Raw genomic sequence first — 9338 nt, 5'->3', positions numbered from 1 at the left:
ACACACCTAAAAATCACTTGCTACAGAGAGCAGGGTAGAAAAAAGCAGGCAAGTTTCCAAGAGCAGGAAAAACAGGTGTGGAAGTGTGATGGATCTGAGGGGAGGTGGTTTTATAACTCTCATTGGCTTCAACAATCAGGAAAGGTGACCTACGTCCCCTCTTGCCCTGGTCTAGGGTTCCAAGCTGGTAAATGATTCACTATAACATCCTTACTTACGTCTTCTCATTCTCATGAATGACCCTGACATCTTTCAGTTGTGGTCCAAGTTTGGAAAGATAAGTCTGTTTTCTTGATGCATATTCAGCAAGATCAGGATAACTTTCCCCAAATCAATATACGTATTTCATTCATCATTCCATCATTTATTGAAACATTTCTTGAACTTCCATTTTAAAAAACAATAAGGAAAAAATAAGAGATGGATCCTTCCCCCAAGGACACAGACACATTAATGATAATACTAACATAGATGTTTGGATACATATGCCATAGGAGAACTGAGGTGGAAGCGGTAAGATGCTGAGTATCCCAGGGGAAGGAGCCACTGGAAAAGCTTCACATAGGAGGTGAGTTTTGATCTGGGTTTCAGAGATTAGGTAGGAGTTTGCAGGGTGAAGAAGGTGGAGAAAGAGCATTCCAGGCAGAAGGAAAAGACTTGGAGGCATACATGAAGCGTGGATTGAGAGTTGGAATGTATAAATAGGAAAATGGTAAAGTTATTTGAAGACAGGCTGTAAAGAACTTTGTAGGTCATGCATAGGACATTGGTTTTTATCTTCAAGGTAGTAGGAACCTAATTTTTTTCTTGTTCACTTAGTTATATTACTACTAGAGACCCAGTGAATGAATTCGTGCACGGGTGGGGTCCGGCCAGCTCATCCAGATCAGGCCAATTGGGCTGGGGAGGCTGGAGGGGGAAGGGCTGCGGGTGGTTGGCCGGCCGACCCCACCCGCTGGTCAAACTCCCGGACGAACTCTCGGTCGAGGGGACAATTTGCATATTAGCCTTTTTAAAAAATATATATTTTATTGATTTTTTACAGAGAGGAAGGGAGAGGGATAGACAGTTAGAAACATCGATAAGAGAGAACCATCGATCAGCTGCCTCCTGCACACTCCCTACTGGGGATGTGCCCGCAACCAAGGTACATGCTCTTGACCGGAATCAAACCTGGGACCCTTGAGTCCGCAGGCCAATGCTCTATCCACTGAGCCAATCTGGTTAGGGCTAGCCTTTTATTATATAGGATAATTATACTAACTATAAGTTAGTATGTTACTATTATGTAATAATACAAATAAATCTAATAAATAATATATAACACTAGAGGCCCGGTGCACAAAAATTTGTGCACTCGGGAGGGGAGGGGGGTCCCCCAGCCCGGCCTGTGCCCTCTCACAGTCTGGGACCCCTCGGGAGATAACGACCTGCTGGCTTAGGCTTGCTCCTGGGTGGCAGAGGGCAGGCCCAATCCCTAGGTGCAGCCCCTGGTGGGGCTCAGAGCAGGGCCGATTGGGGAGTTGGGGCGCCGCCCCAACATGCACAGAGCAGGGTGGATCGGGAGGTTGCAATGCCACCCTCAGTCACGCTCAGGGTAGGGCCGATTGGGGGGTTGGGGCACCGCCCCATGTCACACTCAAGGCAGGGTCGATGGGGAGGTTGCGGCACCACCCCCTGTCACGCACAGAGCAGGGCCCATCAGGGGGGTTGGGGCTCCGTACCCTGTCACACACAGAGCAGGGTCCATCAGGGGGTTGAGGAGCTCCCCCCTATCACTCACAGAGTAGGGCCGATAGGGGAGTTGGGGCACCGCCCCCTATCACACACAGAGCAGGGTGGATCAGGGGGTTGGGGCGCTGCACCCTGTCACACTCAGGGCAGGGCCAATGGGGAGGTTATGGCTCTACCCTGTCACACACAGAGCAAGGCCCATGGAGGGGGGTTGGGGCGCCACCCTCTATCACCCACAGAGCAGGGCCGATCAGGGGGTTGGGGTGCCGCCACTGTCACACTCAGGGCAGGGCTGATGGAGAGGTTATGGCTCTACCCTGTCACACACAGAGCAGGGCCGATCAGGGGGTTGGGGCGCCGCACCCTGTCAAACACAGAGCCCGCAGGGCGATCAGGGGGTTGGGGAGCTCCCCCCTGTCACACACAGAGCCGCAGGGCAATCAGGGGATTGGGGAGCTCCCCCGTATCAGGCACAGAGCAGGGCTGATCAGAGGGTTGGGGCACCTTCCCCTGTCACGAACAGAGCAGGGCAGATAGGGAGGTTGTGGCCCCGCCCTCTGTCACTCACAGAGCCGCAGGGCGATCAGGGGGTTTGGGCGCTGCCCCCTGTCACGCTGATCCCAGTGCCGGGAGGCATATTACCCTTTTACTATATAGAATAGAGGCCTGGTGCACGGGTGGGGGCCGGCTGGTTTGCCCTGAAGGGTGTCCTGGATCAGGGTGGGGGTCCCCACTGGGGTGCCTGGCCAGTCTGGGTGAGGGGCTGAGGGCCGTTTTCCGGCTGGCGGGTGACTAAAGCTCCCAACAGCTCCTTTTTTTCTTTTTCTTTTTTTATTCTGGGCCAGCTTTAGCTCTGAGGCCTCGGCTGCTGAAAGCCGGTTTCTGGCCTATGTTTTTCCTTCTGTATTTGATACAATGTTGCGGTCCAGCTGGCTGAACCTGGCTGACTGAAAGCCGGTTTCTGGGGTTTTGTTTAGCTTCTTATTTGCAACATAGTACATAGTTGCTTAGAGTTGCAGCTCAGAGGCCGGCAAGTCAGGCGGAGAACGTTGGAGTCCGCCATCACTGGAGCAAGCAAGCCTCCCTGTTCGCTTCAGTGCATGGCTGCCGGCCGCCATCTTGGCTGACAGTTAATTTGCATAAGGATATGCTGATTAGCCAATGGGAAGGGTAGCGGTCGTACGCTAATTACCATGTTTCTCTTTTATTAGTGTAGATAATACTATGTAATAAATAACATCTATATATATAAAAGGTTAATATGCAAAGTGTCCCCTTGGGAGTTCCACCGAGAGTTCAATCACCCTCTATGACGTGCACTGACCACCAGGGGGCTGTGCGGAAAGAAGGAAGGCCCTGGCTGGCAGCCGGCAGCTGGGGAAAGGAGGCCCTGGTCAGCAGCCGGAAGCCCCGATCAGCCCTGATCGCCGGCCAGGCCTAGGGACCCTACCTGTGCACGAATTTTCATGCACCGGGCCCCTAGTCTATATATATATATATAAAGCTAATATGCTAAGTGTCCCTCTGCCCGTCCAACTGGTCGCTATGATGTGCACTGACCACCAGGGGGGCAGACGCTAAATGCGGAAGCTGCCGAACTGCATTGACTTGGCAGTGGTGGTTCTTGGGTGATGCACCCCGAAACCAGAGAGGAGGGAGCCCAATTCCTCACAGGGCCATGCGATTCCACCTTCAGCTGTGGGTTATGTTGTTGCTGAGGCACTGTCAGCCCAGAATCTGGTTTACTGCACACTTGCGTTTGCGTTCCACACCCTGTACAACTTTGCAGAGTGCCCTCTCACACTCCAGGACCCCCGGTTTCGGTCCAATCCCCGAAGGCCAGGCCAAGGGAATCTACCTGCCAGAGGGACCCCGCTCAATCCACCGACACTGGGGAGGGACCACGGGAGGTTGGCTCTAGAGCAAGTCCAGCCCATTTCGCCCAGTCCCACCCCATTGGCCACCTTCTAATTAATTTCCTTTCAATATGCACAAATCCGTGCACCGGGTCACTAGTAAATATATAAGATAATATACTTATGTTAACTTGACATTATTATGTGAATAATTTGGGGGCTAGTTTATTACAAGACAAGAAGGAAAATGTTTGCATACTACTTTTGGGGCCTAAGAAGTATTTTTCATGGAATAGAATTACCATGACTTCCTTACAAACATTGTATCAAACAAAGTCAGTGCTTTCAGTAACTGCTGTGCTTAGAGTGCTGCACATTTCAAGGAGAGACTGCTTTAAGAAAGTCGGTATGCACACTGGCAAGACAAAGGCAAAATTCTCTTACTTTAAAAGTTCTAAAAAAAAAAATTTTCTCTGGTCGGTATGGCTCAGTTGGTTGAAGCACACTGAAATGTCCTGAGTCCAATTCCCGGTCAGGGCACATTGAACCAAGTTACAGGTTCAATCCCCAGTTGGGGTGTGCACTGGATGTAACCAATGGATGTTTCTCTCTCACATCAATGTTTCTCTCTCTGTCTTTCCCTGTCCCTTCCTCTCTCTCTCGAATCAATAAAAACTTATCCTCAGGAGAGGATTAAAAAAAAAATGTTGTGAGCAAAGGAACATCCCCAAAAGGAGTCACTCACACACATTTGTGTCTTTCTATAATGCCAGGTTTATTAGGGGAGACCAGCTCAATAAGCTAATAGGGTCACACGCAGGTTGCACACAGAGAGGGAGCTTACCTGATAGAAGAGAGCAGAGTGAGTGTCAGGTGTGAAGCCCCAGTCATTGGTGGCATCTGTGAGTGGACAGATGGGTGTTGGTCTCAAGCCAGGTGGCTACAGTGGCAGCACATGTCGGTGGAGGGAGTGAAAGTCCGCAGAGCTCTGGGCACGACCCATGGTGATGAGGAAAATAGACATTTTGGGGGGGGGGGACGGGAAGGGGCCCAGGAGCCTGACTCTGTACCTAGTTAATCAATATCCTTAATGCACATTCTTGTTAGCCTATAATCAAGTCACTGCCCCTTCCTTAATTATCTGGTCTTGCAAGACCTATTTACCTAAATATAGGCAGTCCTCGGGTTACATCGGACTTGACGTACATTGTTTCATAGTTACGTCGCCATCTCCCATTTACAGTATTTATTTAAAAAAAAAGTTCAGTCATTTTGACGTATGTACACATGGACTTTATGTTTTTTATTATTTATTTACCACAAGTAAAGGTCAGGAATTGTTATCTTTCTTTTAAATTTTTTTTACTGTTTCACTTCATTACTGCTGTGTATGTGCTCCATGTGAGTGACGTAGGCGCTTATGTAGGTGGGTTCTGACTTATGGTGAAATCGCGTTACGTCATGCCGTAGGAACGGATCTCCGACATAACCCGAGGACCTACTGTACTCATATTTTACAGAGGCCATAAACCATGAACAATACACAACCCCCAGAGGGAGTTATCAGCGCTGGTGACAGGCCAGGCCTTTAGGTGTGGTCTCACGTCCCCCATCCCAACACTCGGGGCTTTTTGCAAAGCCCGTGAAAGGTCCAAAAGTCTGATCCATATTTGGGGGCCAAAGAAACCAAAGAGTATACAGAGAAAGCTTCCTCCATATTGGTTTGCTCAGGATTTGGAAACAGGCTCCCCTGAGTCATGGTACTATTACATCTGGAAATAAATGGGTTTTTCCTGTATCCCCTGGTACTCCTGTGTATTTTTCGGTCGCCTGGTAAATTCTGTAACAGTGGTACAGCCAAGCCTGAGCCCTGGGTGGTCAGAACTCTGAGTTCTTATCCCCCACAAGGTGTGGAGGTCCCACTCATATGTGTGTGCAGATGGAGTTTTTATCCAAGAGTCCAGACTTGTGGCTTTGGGCATTTCAAACCCCCACCAAGGATGTTCCTTTTACACCCCAGTACCTCAGTCTTGACATAGCACTTGCCATAACTCATGGCTGGCAGTGACTCCATATTGCGTTGTCAAAGGTATCCAAAAAATTCTCTCTGCTCTTGTGCTATACAAAAATAAACAAAAATTTTTGGAGAATAAGTAATATTTGATGTCCATCAGTACCATGTATTTTAGATTTATTTGGATCTTAAGCTGTTATTTTAAAATAGTTATTAGAATAAGATTTATGTTTTTACTTTAACTTAGCTGGTTGCCCAAGCCTTTTCATGAGAATTCTGGGCCTTCATTAGACAACTAGAGACCTGGTGCATGAAATTCGTGCACGGGGTGGAGGGGGTGGGGGTGGTGGAGGGTGTCCTTCAGCCTGGCCTGCACCCTCTCCCAATCCGGGCCCCCTCTGGGGATGTCCAACCACAGCGGGATCAGGCCTAAACTGGCAGTTGGATGTCCCTCTCGCAATCTGGGACCGCTGGCTCCTAACTGCTCTCCTGCCTGCCTGCCTGATCGTCCCTAACCACACTGCCTGCCTGCCTGATCACCCCTAACCCCTCTGCCTGATCACCCCTAACTGCTCGCCTGCCTGCCTGATCACCCCTAACCAATCGCCCCTTACCGCCTCTGCCTCGGCCCCCACCACTGCGGCTTTGTCAGGATGGATGTCCAGGTCGTTTGGCTGTCCAGTCTAATTAGCATATTACATTTTTATTATTATAGATAATAATTATTCCTTGGAGCATGCACACAGGACTTTTCCCACCCTGTCATTTGGAAGGTCTGTCCTTGTGATTTCTTCTTTGGGCCCCCATCTGGAACCATCGTGAACCATTTGAGGGTGAGACCAAGAGTTTTGTCTTTTGGGGTCATTGAATTTTAGGCTGGTTATTAAGAAAAAGCTCAGAAAGAATCTTTCACATTCCCATCTTTCCTACCTAAGAGATTCAGAGGGACTTACTCTAGAAAGGAAATCTTAGGATGTTTGCCTTAGCAGCTTAATTTGAATTAGTACGGTGGGTGGGAGTGCATCAAACGGGCTTATTTACTAGATTACCCCATCAAGTTGATTCTGAGTTGCCTAGCAAAAATTTACCTCTCTTGAACTTATGTTCAACTTTTCCTCAACTACCTGTGAATCTCCCATTCTCACTTTTGAAATCTCAGACCCCTACCCCTCACTTACATACTTTGTCCAAAATGATACATACACATAATTTTACCTTGCTGTCTTTGGAATTTTAGCGTGCATGTGAATCCCCCGTATGTGTATTAAAATTTTGATTTTCGCCTGGCCGGCATGGCTCAGTGATTGAGCGTCGACCTATGAACCAGGAGGTCACAGTTCGATTCCTGGTCAGGGCACATGCCCGGGTTGTGGGCTTGATCCCCAGGGGGGGACGTGCAGGAGGCAGCCAGTCAATGATTCATCAATGATTCTCTCACCATTGATGTTTCTTTTTTTAAAAAAAATATATATTTTTTATTTCAGAGAGGAAAGGAGAGGAAGAGAGATAGAAACATTAATGATGAGAATCATTAATCGGCTGCCTCCTGCACACCCCCACAGGGGATTGAGCCTGCAACCCAGGCATGTGGCCCTGACCGGAATCGAACCTGCGACTCATCAGTCTGCAGGCTGACACTCTATCCACTGACCCAAACTGGCTAGGGCACACCATTGATGTTTTATCTCTCTCTCCCTCTCCTTTCCTCTCTGAAATCAATAAAAAAAAATATTTTTAAAAAATTGATTCTCTGCTGTTAATCTGTCTCTGATAATTTGGTTATTAGTCCAGCTAGAAGAACTTAGAAGGAGGAAAAGTATTATTATTATTTTTTTAGTCTCTACAAGGAGTTCCTGCTGTCTAACTCAGCAGGGCCTTTCTCACCTGGTGGCATCCTCTTCTGGCTGCACCTCAGTTTCAGCTGCTTCCCGAGACCTTGTCTCTCTTTTGAAGTTCCCCCTAGAGCTGTTCAAAGGAAAATGTAGGGTTGCCATATTAAGTCAGACCACTGTTGCCAGGCCTCCAATATTTTTCCTTGAGGCCACCTGCATGCACGCACTGGCTCAAAGATATGCACGAGCAGGAGTTTGCAGTATAGAAAAAAAATAGTTTAATATCGAATTGGCCAATATGGAGATGGGAGGCTAGTGCTCTAAAGACCTGACTCCCGAAAGCCTGTGGGTTACAGATTATACCCGGCAAAATCGCAAAACACTGTGGGTTTGGGGGGCTTGAGGGAGTGCTGGGAGCTGAGTGGTTGGAGGTGAGGTAAGGGTAATAAATCATTTCTTCAGGTCTTGAAGAGGGCTCTGAGGTCTATTCAGGTATCCCTCTGTCTGGCCTCATGGGAAAGTAGCCAGGGGGAATTGGAACATAACGTAGGTTCAAATGTTGTGGTCTCTTTAGCTGGCCAGGTGCCCAGACCTTGTAATCATTACTCAGGTCCTCGCTACTGTGTTCTGTTGCCTTGGGGGGTTGCTGATTATCCAGGGAAAGGCTAGGTCTTTGAGGGGCATGGAGAGAGACAGGGATATGAATTCTAGAGCTAAAATTAAAACTAAATTTAATCAAAGTCATTGAAAGGGCGAGGGCTAGGTTGCCCCAGGGTAGGGGCTACGTCCTACTCTGCTAGCCACACCCAGGCGGCAGAGCACAGTTCTTTCTCCTCCCCTTACTCCAACCCCCCCCTATATAACCCGTCCTGAGACGCGGTTGGCGCGCTCAGCCATTTGGTTTGCTTTGGTGTCGGTGTGGATGGGGAGCCCAAGTTAACTTGAAATACAGATTCTTATGCTTTTGCATCGAATTGGCCTCCTGATGTGGTTTCTTGGGAATCTTGAAATCTGGGCACAACAGTCATAAGGACCCTCAGTTTCACCACTCCAAATAAACCTCCGGAATTTGGTGAAAATCAACCCAGCCAATTTTAGTGATTCAGTAATAACAGAAAACCAGAAATCTAATTTGTAAATTTACTGTCCTTACTAAATAAGAACACCAACAACATTAATTTATCTTCCTTAACAACAACTAAAGGCAACAAAACAACCACAAAAAAGACAAAGAGAGATCACCTTGAAAATAGCATAGAAGAGGGTCAGGGTAGAAAAGGAGCTGGCTATTGAAGTTGATACGGGAATTTTGGCCTGAAACACGCGGTGTTCCCCTGGGCAGGCTGGTTCCCGAGCCCTTTGTCCATCAGAGTGGAAGAATGAATCCACGAACGGAAGATGGTATAGCAAAGGTGGAAATTTATTAAAGAACAAGTACAGGCTCCCAGACGGGGAAGGGGAAAGGATCTCACAGCTCAGACTCCCACATGGGGAGGAGGAAAGAGTTCCTTTTTCCCCAGTTTATAAAGGCTGCAGTTCTTGTGCCTCAATATCCCCTCTGATTGGCCACTATTCCCCCTTTGATTTGGTCACTATAGCAACACTTGAGCTCAAAGGTCAAACCTCAGGTGGGACTTGTGGGGCCCTCCTTCTTTATTTTGTAAATATGGACCTTTGGCTACTCCCAGTTCCCTTTCTTATGGAAGTATAATTTCTGCTGGCTCCCTGCTTCCTTGTCTTATGGAAATGTAACCTTTGTAGCTCTGTAGCCCTGTTTCTTCCATGGACCCCCCCCTTAATTAAAAAAATTCCCTAAACCTGCCTTTTTCACCCCTAAAAATTCCTATTTCACAGTGGTGTGAGAAATGATCAGTTCCTGAATGACTGTAGCTCTTTGGGTTT

Source organism: Myotis lucifugus, unplaced genomic scaffold (genome assembly GCF_000147115.1).
Source record: "Myotis lucifugus unplaced genomic scaffold, Myoluc2.0 scaffold_14, whole genome shotgun sequence".
In the NCBI taxonomy this organism is placed as follows: domain Eukaryota; kingdom Metazoa; phylum Chordata; class Mammalia; order Chiroptera; family Vespertilionidae; genus Myotis; species Myotis lucifugus.
This window is presented reverse-complemented; position numbering follows the sequence as displayed.